A 17,924-nucleotide genomic window follows, 5' to 3' on the forward strand; every position below is an offset into this window, starting at 1 on the left:
TTGGTTAGCTCATCCTCACTCGCCCCCTATCTGAGCTTTTTCACATTCCCTTATCACAGGTTTTTATTAAAGTTTAGATTTAATTTGCTACATTTTTATTTGGGTTCTTTTAAGAGCTGGCAGAAGGCTGATCTAGCCCCACCGTGCAGCTGCGATAATTTCTCAGTGCAGGATACCCTGCACTTTGTCATGTTTTGTAGTTTGTATCACGAGCAGAGAAAGAAACATTTGCTCCCTATCTTGAAAGAAGCGGGTTTCACGCAGGTGCGACCGGCTTTGCTTTTTTTACAACTTTTACCTAACCCACGTATTACTTTTTGCATGGCAAATTTTTTGGTAGCTGCCGTAAGGGCAAAATCTGTTGGCCAAAACCCGCCTTAAAATTAATGGCTTTTTATCATGTATTATTAATATGAAATGTAAATCTTTTTTAATTATGTAGACACCTCTTTTAACTCCATATGCCTAGATGGTTTGCCTCTAGGAAAATGTAGGTGGAAGTATTGTATGTAAATGTAATTATCTTTGTTTTTATTGTTTGTTCTTTGTATGACTTGTAAAAAGTCGAATAAAGATATTCTGACTGACTGACTGAGGAAGAAATGAGGTTTGTACTCCTGAAAATATTCTTGCTGGGAGCCTTGATTGTAGGACCCTATGTGGAGGAATTGATCCCTGGAGGAATAACATCCAGCAAAGCGACTCCTACCTTTGCCAGCCCTGCCAAAAAACAGAGAAAAGAAGATCTTCTTCAAAGAAAACTGGGCTTTGTCAATGGTAGCAAGTGGAAACATATTTGCCCATTTCCTTTATGAAGGAATCTGGAAACAAAAGACCATTAGCCTGAGGTCCCTCTTATTTAGTAGCTAGGCTCCTCAGCTTCAGATTTGTTTTAAAAAAAGGGTTTTACTTCTTCTTGTGAAATGTAAGCATTTGTATTGCCCAACATGCATATGGCACACTGAGCCCAATTAGACAGGGTGTCAGGGTCTACCTGTTCCCCTTCCATCTTTGCCTCCCCAGCTAAATCCAGAATCCTGGTCAATGGGCCCACTGGATCCAAAATCCTGTCCTGGCAATTAGACCAGGCTCTATCGGCTCCTTTCTTATGGTCTTTTCCAAATTTTGTAAAAAATAATAACATATTTGGTTCAATAATAGGAGTATCAGCCAATATATTGGGAAGGGAGGGACAACGTAATTCTGACTTGAATTTATTTATGGAGGACATATCCAAGGAGTGTCTTAAAAAAAGAAACATAATCTGACACATGGTCAGAAGGGAACCACTCTGAGGCATTTGAGTGATGGATTAAAACAGGGTGAAACTTAGGTTTCCCTAAAGGATCTACAAGATCATTGGACAATGGGTGGGACATACCATCTGAAGGAGAAACTCTATCCCTTTTCTCCAGAGGCCCATTATCAGAGAGGTCATTAATGACATTGAAATTAGCCCTGTCATAATCCAAGTTGCCATCATCATCAATATCAGTGTCCTGTAAGCTAGTAACATTAAGGGGGAAGGAAGGGAGTCTCGAAAAAGCAGCCTCTCGGGTGGGAGGGCCAATCTTGAATGAAACACTTTTTAAAAAGACACTCTGACGTGCAGCACATTTCTTTCCTATTTTAGATGGAACCTCATTGGGGCTATGCAGCAAGAAAAGAGGGCTTGTTTCTCTCAGTCAAGATAATTATTGATACTCTTATTAGCTACACTATTGTGATGTAATGAAGTAGTTCTTTCCCAGGGTTTTCTGGGTAATTATGTTTTTTCTTTTGCTTGCTGTGTCTATTAAAGCAATGAAAAAAGCATATTATGAGCCTCCAGTCTTGTAATAAAATTAAGCAGTACAGTAAGCATGTGCCAGAAGATCTCATATCTCTATCTCATTAAGTAGCTGACGAACATATTCAAGAAGCAGCTTCTTTTACCTTCATCCATCCGAATCCATGTGGTCCATAATCCCATCAATAAAACAGCATGCAGAGAGAAGGCTATTTAACCTGCTCCTAAAGTTCCAGAAATCCGCGGATTTCCAGAGAAGGTACCCCTGGATCAGGGCTATAACCAGGCCCGGACTGGCCGTAGCGGGTAGCGGGCACCGGGCAATCCCCCGGTGCGCCGCACGGGTGGGGGCTGGTTTTGGGCCCCTGGGGTCGATTTTGTTACAGGGCTGTTTTTGCAGCATAGCTGCAAAAGCGGCCCTGTAACAAAATCGGCCGAAAACCGGCCCTGGCAGAGAGCTTGGAGGCACCCCAACCCCTGGGGAGGTGGGGGGGCCAGCCAAGCACTTTGCCAGGGCTGGTTTTGGTTTCCAGTCCGGTCCTGGCTATAACGCAGAATGTGAGGGGGCCCAAACTGAATGTTAGAACATAAAAATGGTGGGCATCTTATCACAATGGAAACTCAAAATACTCATTAAACCACTTACCAATAATTAGACAGCTCATGTAAGCATATTCCATGGCTTAAAATGTATATGTGAGCCAATCTATATGCTTTCCACAACAAGACTTCCTAACTTACTCCCAATCTGTTCCTGTTTAGGAAGACACTTAAGACCTGGCTTTTTAACCTCTAGGGTGTTCTTCTTTTCTTTTGTCTCTGTCTTATGCTGTTATGTTTTTTAATTGCTGAGCTGCCTACATAAAGCGCCGGGACACTCTTTCTGAGTAGCCGTGCGCTATACAAATAAAAGTATAACATAACATAACATAACATAACATAACTCAGGCATGATGGTCACAAAATCTAGCAGGAACAATTGCTATCAACTGAAAATGGGAACCAGGATGTCAGATGCCTTGCCTAGGATATAAGAAATGGGTATAATACATGATGAGGAGTGGCAGGAGGCAGTGACATCCCCAAGAGTAGTTGTCATCTCGGCGCGCCTGCGACTCATACAGCGTAAGGTTCTTCACAGGGTCTACGTAACGGGGTCCCACCTGATTCGCATGGGAGTGACTGGAGTGGGGGACTGCGGAGAGGGTGCGCTCAGTTAGGCACCTTTTTCCACATCATCTGGGACTGTGCTCACATCCAATCCTACTGGATTAAGATACACGAGGCAATTAGTGAGGTGCTTGAAATTTCTCTCCACCCAGAAGCACGTAGATGCCTTCTCAACATCTGGGAGCCCACTGACTTGAACACATATCATTTTTACAACAAGGGGTGGTGAGGGACAGAGTCTCTGAATTAAGCAGAAAGCTCTCACCCAGTCAAGAGATCAGGGCTAGATCCAACACTGTTTTTTAGCTCACTGCACCATCCCAGTTTCAGAACCTGGCTGTATGCAAATTAGTCTGTTCCTGTCCCAGTGCATGATGGGAACAGGGCAAACCAAACTACAAAAGCCAATTCTTACACTGGGAAGGAAACAAGCTCCCGGGGACCGGTTTCTGGCATTACAGCCGTCTTCGGCCCGGTTTGCTTGAATCCTGATGGTGCAATGAGCAAGGGTCTCACATCTGAGAATACCCTTCCACGCTTAGGGTGGACAAAAATATTTACAACAAGGGGTAGTGAGGGACAGAGTCTCTGAATTAAGCAGAAAGCTCTCACCCAATCAAGAGATCAGGGCTAGATCCAACACCGTTTTTTATCTCACTGCACCATCCCAGTTTCAGAACCTGGCTGTATGCAAATTAGTCTGTTCCTGTCCCAGTGCATGATGGGAACAGGGCAAACCAAACTACAAAAGCCAATTCTTACACTGGGAAGGAAACAAGCTCCTGGGGACCGGTTTCTGGCATTACAGCCGTCTTCGGCCCGGTTTGCTTGAATCCTGATGGTGCAATGAGCAAGGGTCTCACATCTGAGAATACCCTTCCACGCTTAGGGTGGACAAAAATATTTACAACAAGGGGTAGTGAGGGACAGAGTCTCTGAATTGAGCAGAAAGCTCTCACCCAGTCAAGAGATCAGGGCTAGATCCAACACCGTTTTTTAGCTCACTGCACCATCCCAGTTTCAGAACCTGGCTGTATGCAAATTAGTCTGTTCCTGTCCCAGTGCATGATGGGAACAGGGCAAACCAAACTACAAAAGCCAATTCTTACACTGGGAAGGAAACAAGCTCCCGGGGACCGGTTTCTGGCATTACAGCCGTCTTCGGCCCGGTTTGCTTGAATCCTGATGGTGCAATGAGCAAGGGTCTCACATCTGAGAATACCCTTCCACGCTTAGGGTGGACAAAAATATTTACAACAAGGGGTGGTGAGGGACAGAGTCTCTGAATTAAGCAGAAAGCTCTCACCCAGTCAAGAGATCAGGGCTAGATCCAACACCGTTTTTTAGCTCACTGCACCATCCCAGTTTCAGAACCTGGCTGTATGCAAATTAGTCTGTTCCTGTCCCAGTGCATGATGGGAACAGGGCAAACCAAACTACAAAAGCCAATTCTTACACTGGGAAGGAAACAAGCTCCAGGGACCGGTTTGTGGCATTACAGCCGTCTTCGGCCCGGTTTGCTTGAATCCTGATGGTGCAATGAGCAAGGGTCTCACATCTGAGAATACCCTTCCACGCTTAGGGTGGACAAAAATATTTACAACAAGGGGTGGTGAGGGACAGAGTCTCTGAATTAAGCAGAAAGCTCTCACCCAGTCAAGAGATCAGGGCTAGATCCAACACCGTTTTTTTAGCTCACTGCACCATCCCAGTTTCAGAACCTGGCTGTATGCAAATTAGTCTGTTCCTGTCCCAGTGCATGATGGGAACAGGGCAAACCAAACTACAAAAGCCAATTCTTACACTGGGAAGGAAACAAGCTCCCGGGGACCGGTTTCTGGCATTACAGCCGTCTTCGGCCCGGTTTGCTTGAATCCTGATGGTGCAATGAGCAAGGGTCTCACATCTGAGAATACCCTTCCACGCTTAGGGTGGACAAAAATATTTACAACAAGGGGTGGTGAGGGACAGAGTCTCTGAATTAAGCAGAAAGCTCTCACCCTGGGCCAGGGACAGACTGATTTGCATATAGCCATGTTCTGAGCTGGGATGGGGCAGTGAGATAAATAACGGTGATGGATCAAGCCCTGATCTTTGGACTGGGTAAGAGTGGTCTGTTTAACTCAGACACTCTGTTCATCACCACCCCCTTTTCTAAATCGTTTTTGGCCACTATAGGTGTGGCAGGGTATGCTCAGACATGAGTCCCTTTCTCACTGCTCCATCAGGATTCAAGCAAGCCGGGCCGAAGAAGGCTGAAATGCCAGAAACCGGTCCCCGGTAGCTTGTCTCCTTTCTGGTGAAGAATTGGCTTGGTAGTTTAGTCTGCCCTGTTCCCATGATGCACTGGGCCAGGGACAGACTGATTTGCATATAGCCATGTTCTGAGCTGGGATGGGGCAGTGAGATAAATAACGGTGATGGATCAAGCCCTGATCTTTGGACTGGGTAAGAGTGGTCTGTTTAACTCAGACACTCTGTTCATCACCACCCCCTTTTTTCTAAATCGTTTTTGGCCACTATAGGTGTGGCAGGGTATGCTCAGACATGAGTCCCTTTCTCACTGCTCCATCAGGATTCAAGCAAGCCGGGCCGAAGAAGGCTGAAATGCCAGAATCCGGTCCCCGGTAGCTTGTCTCCTTTCTGGTGAAGAATTGGCTTGGTAGTTTAGTCTGCCCTGTTCCCATGATGCACTGGGCCAGGGACAGACTGATTTGCATATAGCCATGTTCTGAGCTGGGATGGGGCAGTGAGATAAATAACGGTGATGGATCAAGCCCTGATCTTTGGACTGGGTAAGAGTGGTCTGTTTAACTCAGACACTCTGTTCATCACCACCCCCTTTTCTAAATCGTTATTGGCCACTATAGGTGTGGCAGGGTATGCTCAGACATTAGTCCCTTTCTCACTGCTCCATCAGGATTCAAGCAAGCCGGGCCGAAGAAGGCTGAAATGCCAGAATCCGGTCCCCGGTAGCTTGTCTCCTTTCTGGTGAAGAATTGGCTTGGTAGTTTAGTCTGCCCTGTTCCCATGATGCACTGGGCCAGGGACAGACTGATTTGCATATAGCCATGTTCTGAGCTGGGATGGGGCAGTGAGATAAATAACGGTGATGGATCAAGCCCTGATCTTTGGACTGGGTAAGAGTGGTCTGTTTAACTCAGACACTCTGTTCATCACCACCCCCTTTTCTAAATCGTTTTTGGCCACCCATAGGTGTGGCAGGGTATGCTCAGACATGAGTCCCTTTCTCACTGCTCCATCAGGATTCAAGCAAGCCGGGCCGAAGAAGGCTGAAATGCCAGAAACCGGTCCCCGGTAGCTTGTCTCCTTTCTGGTGAAGAATTGGCTTGGTAGTTTAGTCTGCCCTGTTCCCATGATGCACTGGGCCAGGGACAGACTGATTTGCATATAGCCATGTTCTGAGCTGGGATGGGGCAGTGAGATAAATAACGGTGATGGATCAAGCCCTGATCTTTGGACTGGGTAAGAGTGGTCTGTTTAACTCAGACACTCTGTTCATCACCACCCCCTTTTCTAAATCGTTTTTGGCCACTATAGGTGTGGCAGGGTATGCTCAGACATGAGTCCCTTTCTCACTGCTCCATCAGGATTCAAGCAAGCCGGGCCGAAGAAGGCTGAAATGCCAGAAACCGGTCCCCGGTAGCTTGTCTCCTTTCTGGTGAAGAATTGGCTTGGTAGTTTAGTCTGCCCTGTTCCCATGATGCACTGGGCCAGGGACAGACTGATTTGCATATAGCCATGTTCTGAGCTGGGAGGGGGCAGTGAGATAAATAACGGTGATGGATCAAGCCCTGATCTTTGGACTGGGTAAGAGTGGTCTGTTTAACTCAGACACTCTGTTCATCACCACCCCCTTTTCTAAATCGTTTTTGGCCACTATAGGTGTGGCAGGGTATGCTCAGACATGAGTCCCTTTCTCACTGCTCCATCAGGATTCAAGCAAGCCGGGCCGAAGAAGGCTGAAATGCCAGAAACCGGTCCCCGGTAGCTTGTCTCCTTTCTGGTGAAGAATTGGCTTGGTAGTTTAGTCTGCCCTGTTCCCATGATGCACTGGGCCAGGGACAGACTGATTTGCATATAGCCATGTTCTGAGCTGGGATGGGGCAGTGAGATAAATAACGGTGATGGATCAAGCCCTGATCTTTGGACTGGGTAAGAGTGGTCTGTTTAACTCAGACACTCTGTTCATCACCACCCCCTTTTCTAAATCGTTTTTGGCCACTATAGGTGTGGCAGGGTATGCTCAGACATGAGTCCCTTTCTCACTGCTCCATCAGGATTCAAGCAAGCCAGGCCGAAGAAGGCTGAAATGCCAGAAACCGGTCCCCGGTAGCTTGTCTCCTTTCTGGTGAAGAATTGGCTTGGTAGTTTAGTCTGCCCTGTTCCCATGATGCACAGGGCCAGGGACAGACTGATTTGCATATAGCCATGTTCTGAGCTGGGATGGGGCAGTGAGATAAATAACGGTGATGGATCAAGCTCTGATCTTTGGACTGGGTAAGAGTGGTCTGTTTAACTCAGACACTCTGTTCATCACCACCCCCTTTTCTAAATCGTTGAACACATATCACACACTATGGGCCACTCTAGGGCTTACAACAGCAAAAAGGAACATAGCACGGCTCTGGGGAGCTACTCACACACCTACCCTGTCAGACCTTGACTGGTGCATGTTCAGGGAGAAAACGGTATACACTGCTCGGGGTTGCTCCCAGAAATGGCCCAAGATCTGGAACCCATGCAATTCCTACAGGGGAAATATTTGTAACCCACCCAATGACACTGATTTTGATGTTGCCTCTTTCCCATGACTTTCAATTGAGACAACTGTTATTTGATGATTGTTGAATATCTCCGCTGTCACGACTTTTACTTCATCCTATGTACTGTACGTATATGTCAATGACTTAAAAAAAGAGTTATAAAAAAAATAAATTGGTATAAAGGGGTAATAAATATACTCACTGTATCCGTTGCTATCAACTAGAAAAGAATAGTAAGAGTACAATCATCGGGCCCATTGTGATGCCAGGGCATCCTCAGCCATATTAAATTGCATTTTCCCATGGGATGTCACTGTTAAGACCTAAAGTTTGTAACGTGAAGATCCAGAACACGTCTCACAGTTTGCTTCCATCAGCTTAATCTTTGCCCCCCTTGCCAACAATTGTTTCTATAAATACCCATGTTATATTCTCTGGTGGATGTTCCTGTTCTAGAAAGTGTTCCACCATAGGGCAGTTAGATTCATTCTTTTGATAGCAGATCTGCTTTCTGTCAAATTGATGTAAAATCTCCAGTCCATCTAACCTACATATCGCTTGGCCACAAGGGCATATCAGATGATATATTCTGTCTTTTGCAGTTTGTCATAGTACGCATATTTACAGTATATCCAATATTGATGTGGGTGTCTGTTTCTATGACCCTCTCAGAGACCAGGAATTGTCCACATTTAAAATCGCCCATGATGGTGTTGGACCTGGCCATTCTGGCAAGTTTATTCCCCAACCTTCCGCGGTTTGGCCTCCTGTTTTTAACTTCTTTATTGCTGGTTTTAGGACTCTGGGCACTTTACTACTGCTAACCAGTGCTAAATTGCAAGTCGCCCCTGAGTACATTGTATTGGTGATTGGTTTATCTAAGATTGGTACATTTCATTTACTAATAAGTCCCTAGTAATGTGTAGCAGCTGTGCCCATGGTCTGTAAATCAAATATTACTAGCGGGCCTGCAGCACTGTTTGTGCCACCCACGAGTAGCCTTGCAAACATATCTCAGACCTGCCATTACAGTGCCTGTGTCTGCAGTTTTAAACTGCCATGTCGACTTGACAATTGCATCCACTTGCCAGGCCCAAACCTTCCCTTAAATTAAATGTAATTCACCCATAAGGTAGGCCCAAGGCAGCCCCATGGGCAGGTTGCAGTGTACTGGGGGATTTTACATGTCCTAATATTAACATACTGCTAATTGTATTTTTCAATATTACAAGGCCTGTCATTCCCACAGGGTAACATGGGGATTGCCTTAAAATATCTTTCAAGTGCAATTTCCTATTGGGAACAGAAAGAGATTTGGGGCAGAATTCACAAAAGTAATCAGAGACAAAAACTTTACGACTTTCGGTATTCACAAAAGACACTTAGGAGCAGTAAAGTTAGGATTCCTAACTTCACTACTCCTTAATTCCTTTTGTGAATACGGAAAGTAGTAAACTCCTAAATGCCTTTTCTGAATACCAAAAGTCGTAAAGTTAGGATTTTGTCTCAGATTAATTTTGTGAATCAGGCCCTCGGAGTTTGGGGTGTCTGAACTGACAATTTAAAAATACATCTTTCGATGAAGTTGATTTTTAAATTGCGTGTTTGAAAATGCTCTTTTAAAAGCAGACATTTTCTTGTTTAACTATTCTGTGCCTCTACCTGTCTGAACAATCCACATCTGGGTTGACTGACAGTTTGGCTCTTGTGCATGCACTCCAAACAATCACACAAAGGGGGTTGAAATGTGCCCTGCATGTCCTGATGGCCTATCACCAGGCTGATGGGTCTTCCCAAGCTAAAATGGTGGGAGGAGTTGTCACTGACACATGAATAGGGCTGTGCTTGTACTCACTCCCCTGTAGTGTGTCTGGAGCCAGGTCAGGGAAAAGCAGGGCCTTGTGCACTACAAAGACTTTCCTTGACGTTTGCCTACTTCAAAGGAAGCAAGGGGTAAAGTATTGGACCCCTGACACCATAACTTTGGAACACTTCTGGACTGAGGACTCTACCAAGAAGAGCTGAATTGCTGTCAGGAGGGACTGCCACTTGGATCTGTGCTTTGTGTGTTGGCCTGCTGCTGCCGCTTCTGTCTTGGGCAGTGAAAAGCCTGGACTGCTTTCTGCATCCTGCTTTCCTTTTTCCCCAAGGGCTTGAGTAGACCTTGCCTCCTGTTAAAAGTCTCAGGGATATCAAAGAATTCATTCACATCTTGTTCCCAGCACTTGGACTCTAGTGCTGTGAGTCCTGAGTTAACAGGAGGCGCCAAAACAAGCCCTGGGACTGTGGAACTGTGCGGTTGTGGTGGAACAGCAAGATAAGCAATCCCAACACCGTTACCAATACCACTGCCTGTACCTAAGCCGTGGTCACCGCTCGTGAGGAGCACAACGCCTCGACCGCGAGACCAGTGCTACTGACCTCGATTTCACGGAGTTCGATCTGCAACTTGTGTGAGCATACATCGACTTCTGCACCGACTTTCGACCCGATGCCAGCAATGCCTCACCTCCGTACTATATCGCAAGGTCCATGAGGCCTCTTCATTTCCAAGGTTCTGTTTTGCAGGTCTTCCTGAGGCCGTATCTGGTCTGCACTCCCTTGCGGTCTGACTGAACTGTTAGATTTGATGGTCACAACACTGTCATAGCCCCAGTTGGAGACATTGACTTCAAACAACATTATTTGGAGTTTATTCTTGCAAAAATCATATATTTACTTGTGTATGTTGGATCTTTATCATTTTGGTCTTATTTTTTCAGCTAAATATTGGCTAGTTGTCTAAACTGGTGTGGACTCATTTTGTAGGATTTTCACTTTGTTACTGTGTGTGTATGTACAAATGCTTTACACATTGCCTCTGAGATCAATCAATCAATCAATCAGGGAATTTGTAAGGCGCACTGCTTACCCGCTAGGGTCTCAAGGCGCTGGGGGGGGCGGGGTGGGGGACCTGCAGCTAGTGGTCGAAGAGCCAGGTCTTGAGCAGTCTTCTGAATGCCGGGAGGTCTGTGGTCTGTCGTAGGGGGAGAGGGAGGGCGTTCCAGGACTTGGTGGCGCGGTTGGAGAAGGATCTTTCCCCGGTGGTGGTTTTGTGAACGCGCGTGACGGCGGCCAGGGACAGGTCGGCGGAGTGGAGTTTCCTGTTGGGTACATAGAAAGAGAGTCTGTCATTGAGGTAGGCTGGGCTGGTGTTGTGGAGGGCCTTGTGTGCGAGGATTATGAGTTTGAATGGGATTCTTTTGTCAATGGGGAGCCAGTGCAGTTCTCTCAGGTGCTGGGTGATGTGGTCCCGGCGTGGGACGTTGAAGATCAGGCGTGCGGAGGCGATCTGGATTCTTTGGAGACTGTTGATGAGTTTGGACGGGGCTCCGACGTAGAGGGCGGTTCTGTGTCGAGTTGGCTGCTGACTAGGGCGTGGGTGACGGTTTTCCGAGTGTCCGTCGGGATCCATCTGTAGATCTTGCGGAGCATGCGGAGGGTGTGGAAGCAGGAGGAGAAGACTGCGTTGACTTGGTTGGTCATGCTGAGCTTAGAGTCGAGGATGACCCCTAGGTTGCGTGCGTGGTTGGTTGGTGCTGGGGGGGTTCCCAGTGATGCTGGCCACCAGGAGTCGTCCCACGCTGAGGGATTGGGCCCAAGGATGAGGACCTCCATCTTGTCCGTGTTTAGTTTGAGTTGGCTTGCCTCCATCCACTCGGCGACGGCCTTCATGCCCTGTTGTAGGTTGGATTTGGTGGTGAGGGGGTCTTTGGTGAGGGAGAGGATCAGTTGGGTGTCGTCGGCGTAGGAGATTATGTTGAGGCCGTGTAGACTGGCGATGCAAGCGAGGTGGGCCATGTAGACGTTGAACAGAGTCGGGCTGAGTGAGGATCCCTGGGGGATGCCGCAGATGGTAGAGGTGGTTCTGGAGTGGAACAGGGGGAGGCGGACCATCTGGGTTCTGTCGGTGAGGAAGGAGGTGGTCCAGTCTAGGGCCTTGTCTCGGATCCCTGCATCGTAGAGGCATGTGCGCAGTGTGTGGTGGCAGACGGTGTTGAAGGCGGCAGAGAGGTCCAGGAGGATGAGGGCCACTGTCTCGCCGTTGTCGAGTAGGATTCCGATGTCATCTGTGGCGTCAATGAGGGTGGTCTCGGTGCTGTAGTTGCTGTGGAATCCTGACTGGGAGGGGTCCAGGATGCTAATGTCTTCTAGGTAGTGGGTGAGCTGGGTGTTGACGATCTTTTCCATGAGTTTCGCAGGGAGCGGAAGCAGGGAGATGGGCCGGAAGTTCTTGAGGTCGCTCGGGTGAGCCTTGGGTTTCTTCAGGAGGGCGTTGATCTCGGCGTGTTTCCAGCTCTTCTGGAAGGTAGCGGTCTCGAAGGAGAGGTTGATGATGTTACGCAGGTGGGGTGCGATGATGCTGGCGGCTTTGTTGGCGATACGGTGGGGGAGCGTGTCAGACAGGGCCCTGAGCGGATGGTGCTCATGGTCCTAGTTATGTTTTTGGTGCTCACGTTGGTCCAGGTGGTCAGGGGGTCATGGTCGGTGGGGCTCGGGGTGTTCGTCGTGGCGGGGTCCGTGGGGTGCGTTTGGGGGGTGAAGCTGTTGTGGATGTCGATGATCTGGCGGTGGAAGAAGACAGCGAGGGTGTCGCACAGGGCTTGTGATGGCGGAATGTCGTTGGTGCAGGGGCTGGGAGTGGAGAGCTCTTTCACGATGTTGAATAGCTTCTTGCTGTTAGGTGCGTTGTTGTCAAGGCGGTCTTTCAATGAGGCTTTTTTGGTGGTCCTGATGAGGTGGTGATGTTTTCAGATGGCGTCTTTGTGGGCTGTGCGGTTGGCGGGTGTTCTGTCGTTGAGCCAGATGTTCTCCAGTTTTCGGCAGGTGCGCTTGGAGGCTAGGGGCTCTGGGGTGAACCAGCTGGCACTCTGGCTGGTGTCTCTGTTGGTGGGTTGTTTCATGGGTGCTACGGTGTTGGTGCAGTCCTCCATCCAGAGTCTGAGAGTGTGGGCCCCCTCCTCGGGGTCGGTGGGGCTGGTCGGTGGGTGGAGTGCGAGGTGTTTCTAGTCATTCCTTGATGACTTTTCCCCAGCATCTGCGGGGGATTTGTAGAGTGCGGTGGTGGGAGACGGGTTTCTGGAATGTGAAGTGGACGCAGTGGTGGTCGGTCCAGGTGAGCTCAGAAGTGTGGCTGAAGGCAACGTGGGGGCTGGCGGTGAAGATGGCGTCCAGCGTGTGACCAGCGATTCGGGTCGGGGTAGTGACGATCTGTCTTAGTCCGAGGGTGGCGAGGTTGTCGATCAGGGTGGAGGAATTGCTGTTGTTGTTTTCTAAGTGGTAGTTCAGGTCGCCGAGCAGGGTGTAGTTGGAGGAGGTCAGGGCGTACGTGCTGATGAAGTCGGCGATGGAGTTACAGAATTGGGGACGTGGGCCTGGTGGTCTGTAGATGAGGGTGCCTCTGTGGGTGGTCTTGGGGTCGGTGTGGATCCTGAAGTGCATGTGTTCGGCGGTGGCGTCGTCGGTGTTTGTGGAGACTTTGATGGTGTTCTTGTGGATTATAGCGATGCCTCCCTCTGCTCCATTGGTGCGGTCTCTGCTCGAGATCTTGTATCCGTCTGGGACAGCCACTGCGATGTCTGGGATGGAGGCATCGTTCATCCAGGTCTCGGTCAAGAAGGCGATGTGTGGTGAAGTGGTGGTGAGTAGGTCCCAGAGCTCGACGTGCGGAGCGGGTGTTGAGCAGGATGCATCGTAGTTGGTTGGGTTCCACTGTTGTGGTGGTCTTGGCGTTGTTGATGCAGGAGAAGTTGCAGTTCTGGCAGGTGAAGGGGCCGTGGGTGCGCTTGGGGGTGGCCTTGTAGCAGGTGGGGGTGAGTCTGTGGTTGAGTGCGATGAGGGTGCTGGCATCGTAGCGGTGGCGTGCGTTGGAGGTGTTGTGAGGGCCAGGGGTTCTGGCCCTGGGCGCGGTCCAGGCGCGGACGGGCACAGACGGGTTTGCCTTAGGCACGCCTTCGGCGCGTGCTATTTAAGGGGAGAAGGGGAGGGAGGACCAGCTAGGAGGCGGGAATGCGGGCAGTGAATGGGCACGGGAAGCGGGGCCGCTGGGGGGGTAGCGGCAGGAAAAGGGCACAAAGCAGTCCGAAAATAAAGGACAGGGGCACAGGCACAGAGGGTACAAAAAAAGAAGGGTGGGGGCACAGGCTCACGGGGTACAAGAAAGAAGGGAAGGGGCACAGGCACACACAGGGTACAAAGATAAGCCTGACTGTTCATGGCAAGCTACCAAGGGGGTGTGTAACACCCTTACCCTGATAAGATTGAGGGTCCCTAATTGGGCATGCATCAAACCGCTGTCAACTAGAGACCCGATTTCTAACAATGGGATTAACACCATCTATGTTTTTTTTAATGAAATTGGTACTCGTCGTAACCCAGGATCTCATTAAGTTATCATACAGGTTTTTGTTGCAGCGATGTTGCTTTCTCATTAATGTCTTATGATGCATACTAATTTAGGATCCCTTTTTTCCTTCTCTTGCCGCAAAATATGGTCTCTGTCATAAAATCTTGCTTTGGTATAGGCCCTTCTGCGAGTCTTCTAAGGTAACCTTGTGCACAGAACTACACTCTCATGATTGTTGCCTTGTCATTATAGTCTAATAAATTAGTGCTATTGCATCTCAGTCTGAGGAGCTGGCTAAAAGGCTGATAACTGTTGAAGTGTAGATGTGTGTTACGTATGGTAGGATTCCCAAACTGATCTACATCCAGTTTACCATCTTTGTTATATCCCTGTATCCCCAAATTCTACCTCATGCAGGCTTATATTTGCCGTGAACCTTAAATTTTGGTTGCATAAATTGAAAAAAATGTCATCAATAACGTGACCAAAATTTCTCTGACTCAAAAAATGGGACTAACTCATTGTGAATATTTCTGCCTCAAAATCACTCATGAAGATGTTGCCTACGGGTGCACAGGATGCTCCTGTACTGACTCTGTTCTCCTGAAGAAATAAATCTTCACCAAATTAAAAGGTGTTTTCTTGCAAGACAATCTTTACACAGTCCACTATGAATATGCAAGGGGCTTCTTTCAGGTGACACTGTATGAATTAGTCTACTACAAAGATGGCTGCATCTTGTGGGATGTTACTATATAATGCTTCAATATCTAGGGTGACAGGAATCTCATTATATTTGTTGTAAGCCAAGCCATCAGCAGATGTTATCATACGTCTAGGGTCTTTGATGTAGGATTTTAAACAGGGTACTATGGGCCGTAAAAATGAGTCCTCATACTTCGATAAGGGTTCAGTCACAGACCCTATTGTGCCGACAATGTTCATTAAAGGTGGATCCTGTTGATTTTTAAGAATTTAGGCACCCAATAGATGCTTGATATGTAGGGGTTGTTAGCATTAAGAGACGTGTATGCTTTTGAACATATGAATCCCTCATTAAGGGCTTCAGGTTCAATGTATATTCAATGGCACTCAGCTTGTGGTGTGAGTGGTGATACTCATGTGGTGCTCCATGTTGCTCAGCATTAATTTCCTCTTCTGCACATAACGGTCGGTGTCCATGAGTGCGATGCCCTTTCCTTTGTCCCTATTTTTTACTGTGACTTTCTTATTTTGAAACAAAGTACACACATATATATTTTTTGAAGACGGAATGCTAATAATATACTGTAAGGTTAGAAGGGGCATATTTCTTGTATTGTACAGTGGAATAGCAGCCAGACAAGAGGAGTGGTGTAGAGTGGAGTACAGTGGAGACACATACAGTGGAGTGGCATTGACTGCAGTGGTGTAGAGTTGAGTGGCATAGAGTGGAACAGCATACAATGGAGTGCTGTAGAGTGCAGTAGCGTAGAGTAAAATGGCGTAGAGTGGAGTTATGTAGAGTCGAGTGGAGTGGCGTAGAGTGGAGTGTGGAGTAGCGTACAATGAAATTGCATATAGTATAAAGCATTCACTAAAATAGCGTACAGTGGAGTAGCCTAGAGTGGAGGGGTGTACAGTAGCATGCTGCACACTGGAGTGCCATTGAGTTGAGTGGAGTAAATTTGAATTGCATAAAGTGGAGTGGCATATAGTGGAGTGGCGTAGATTTAAGTGTGTATATAGTGGAGTAGCGTACAGTGGAGTGGCATACAGTGGAGTGGGGTAGAGTGGTGTGGATGTGGAATAGGGTTGAATACCATAAAGTTCAGTCATGTAGACTGTAGTTGGGTACATATAGTGGAATGGCGTAGTTTGGAATAGGGTACAGTGTAGAGTGACGAACAGTGGAGCGGCATAGAGTGTAGTGTGGTAGAGTGAAATAGCGTACGGTAGAGTAGCATAAAGTGCAATGGAGTGGAGCAGTGTACAGTGGAGTGAGGTACACTGCAGTGGCATACAGTACAATAACAAAGAGAAGTGATGTACAGCGGAGTGGCGTGGAGTGGAATAGCATAAGGTGGAGTTGCATACAGTGGAATATTGTGGAGTCGCATAGAGTGGATTAGTAGAGTCAAGTAGAGTGTCAGATAGTGTAGCAGCGTAGAGCGGAGTATGGTACAGTGGCGTAGAGTGGGATAAAGTGTATTAGAGTGGAGTATAGGGGAGAGGAGTACACTGGAGTGGGATAGCATATAGTGGAGAAAAGTGACAGAGTGGAGTGTCGTGTTCTCGACTATAGTGGTGTGGAGTGCAGTAGAATGGAGTGGAGTGGTGTAGCCTATAACTGAGTAAAGTCTCATAATTTGGAGTATCTTGTTGTACAGTATAGTATAGTGATGTCTCATACAGGATTGGAAACCGATGTAGACAACAGTAGAGTAAAGTGGCATCCAGTTGAATAGAGTTTTGTGGAGTGGCGTACAATACCGTTTTGTAGCGTGTGGGTAGAGTGGACTGGCAGTGTTATAGAGTACAATGGCATAGAGTGGCATAGAGTAAAGTGGCATAGAGTGGAGTAGACTGGAGTACTGTGTCAGAGTGGAGGAAAGTGGGATGCAGTGGCATACAAAGAGATGCGTACAGGGATAAACAGGAGTATAGTGGTGTACAGTGGCATACAGTTAAGTACAGTGTTGTACAGTGGAGTGTAGGGTTTAGACTGGAGTAAAGTGTCGGAGAGTGGCATACAATGTAGTAGAATGTTGTTGCATAAAGTACAGCAGTGTGTCAAACAGTGAAGATGCGTGGAGTGGATTGTTGTACAATAGCGTAGAGTGAGGTAAAGTCTTGCACAGTGGAGTTTAGTGCAGTCGTGTAACGTAGTGTGGAGTAAAGTATAATAGGGTGTATTGGTGTGTTTTAGAGCATAGTGATAGGGAGTGTAGTGGAATAGCGTAGGTAGTAAGCTGTTATAAATTGGAGTTGGGCCTCGTACAGTAGAGTGGAATGCTGTATCGTGAAGTATAGAAAAGGGTTGTATACTGGAATAGAGTGTTGTACACTGAGTATACAAGCTTAGAGTGGAGCATAGAGTTGGACGGGGAGTTTATGGGGATAGAGTGGATTAGAGTGTCAATGTGTAGTAGTCTTCTTGTTGGAAGGCGGTGACCCCAGGGGTCAAGATGACTCTCCTAACCACCCGGGACCTCCTCTCCCACAATTACTGCAGAGTCTTATCGAGGGGGAGTCCCCGCCGGGGAGGACTGATCGTACACACTGTTGACACACCACACTTACGAACGGACACCACACTGTGAATCTTTATCAAGTATGAACTTTATCAAGATAAAAGTAGGGAGCAATACAAAGCGATCGAGGGATCGCGAGAGTCTCGTAACACGGGAACGGGGAAGCGGGGCAGTCTTAGAGGGCCAGCTGGCACGCCACGCACCCTGCGCACAGTTCTCAATCCTCGAACTGGGAGGTACGGGGGCTGGTGATGGGAGTTGCTGTCCTACTCACTTCAGTTTCAGATGGTCGTGAGGGTAGCGTTGATGCTCCAGCCGGACCAGAGAGTTCTTCAAGCCGCGACGAGGTCAGCAGGGCTTGGTCAGGAATACTTCGTCGTACTCGTAGGCCGGTGGAGCTGCGACAGCGTCCGCAGGGCTCGGGATGGTAGCAAGTGTCTCTGGTTCTCAAGAGTGGGCCGCGACGAGGTCTGCAGGGCTCCGATGGTTCAGGTCTTACTCTTCGAGAGGGAGCCGCGACAGCGTCAGCAGGACTCCGGTGGTTCAGTTCCGTAGTTTCA

The 17,924-nt window shown here is 47.9% G+C and overlaps 1 protein-coding gene, 1 long non-coding RNA gene and 1 pseudogene across 2 annotated transcripts in view; 1 reads left to right on the top strand and 2 right to left on the bottom strand.

Moving 5' to 3' along the window:
* LOC147736441 (uncharacterized) overlaps positions 1 to 17,924 on the bottom strand; it is a 453,286-nt gene that overhangs the window by 247,942 nt on the left and 187,420 nt on the right. The window lies entirely within an intron of this gene.
* LOC147736442 (uncharacterized) overlaps positions 1 to 17,924 on the top strand; it is a 40,186-nt gene that overhangs the window by 18,574 nt on the left and 3,688 nt on the right. The window lies entirely within an intron of this gene.
* Positions 435 to 1,144, bottom strand: LOC147736443 (uncharacterized; annotated as a pseudogene).

This window comes from Lissotriton vulgaris, chromosome 1_2 (genome assembly GCF_964263255.1).
Source record: "Lissotriton vulgaris chromosome 1_2, aLisVul1.2, whole genome shotgun sequence".
Lineage (NCBI taxonomy): Eukaryota > Metazoa > Chordata > Amphibia > Caudata > Salamandridae > Lissotriton > Lissotriton vulgaris.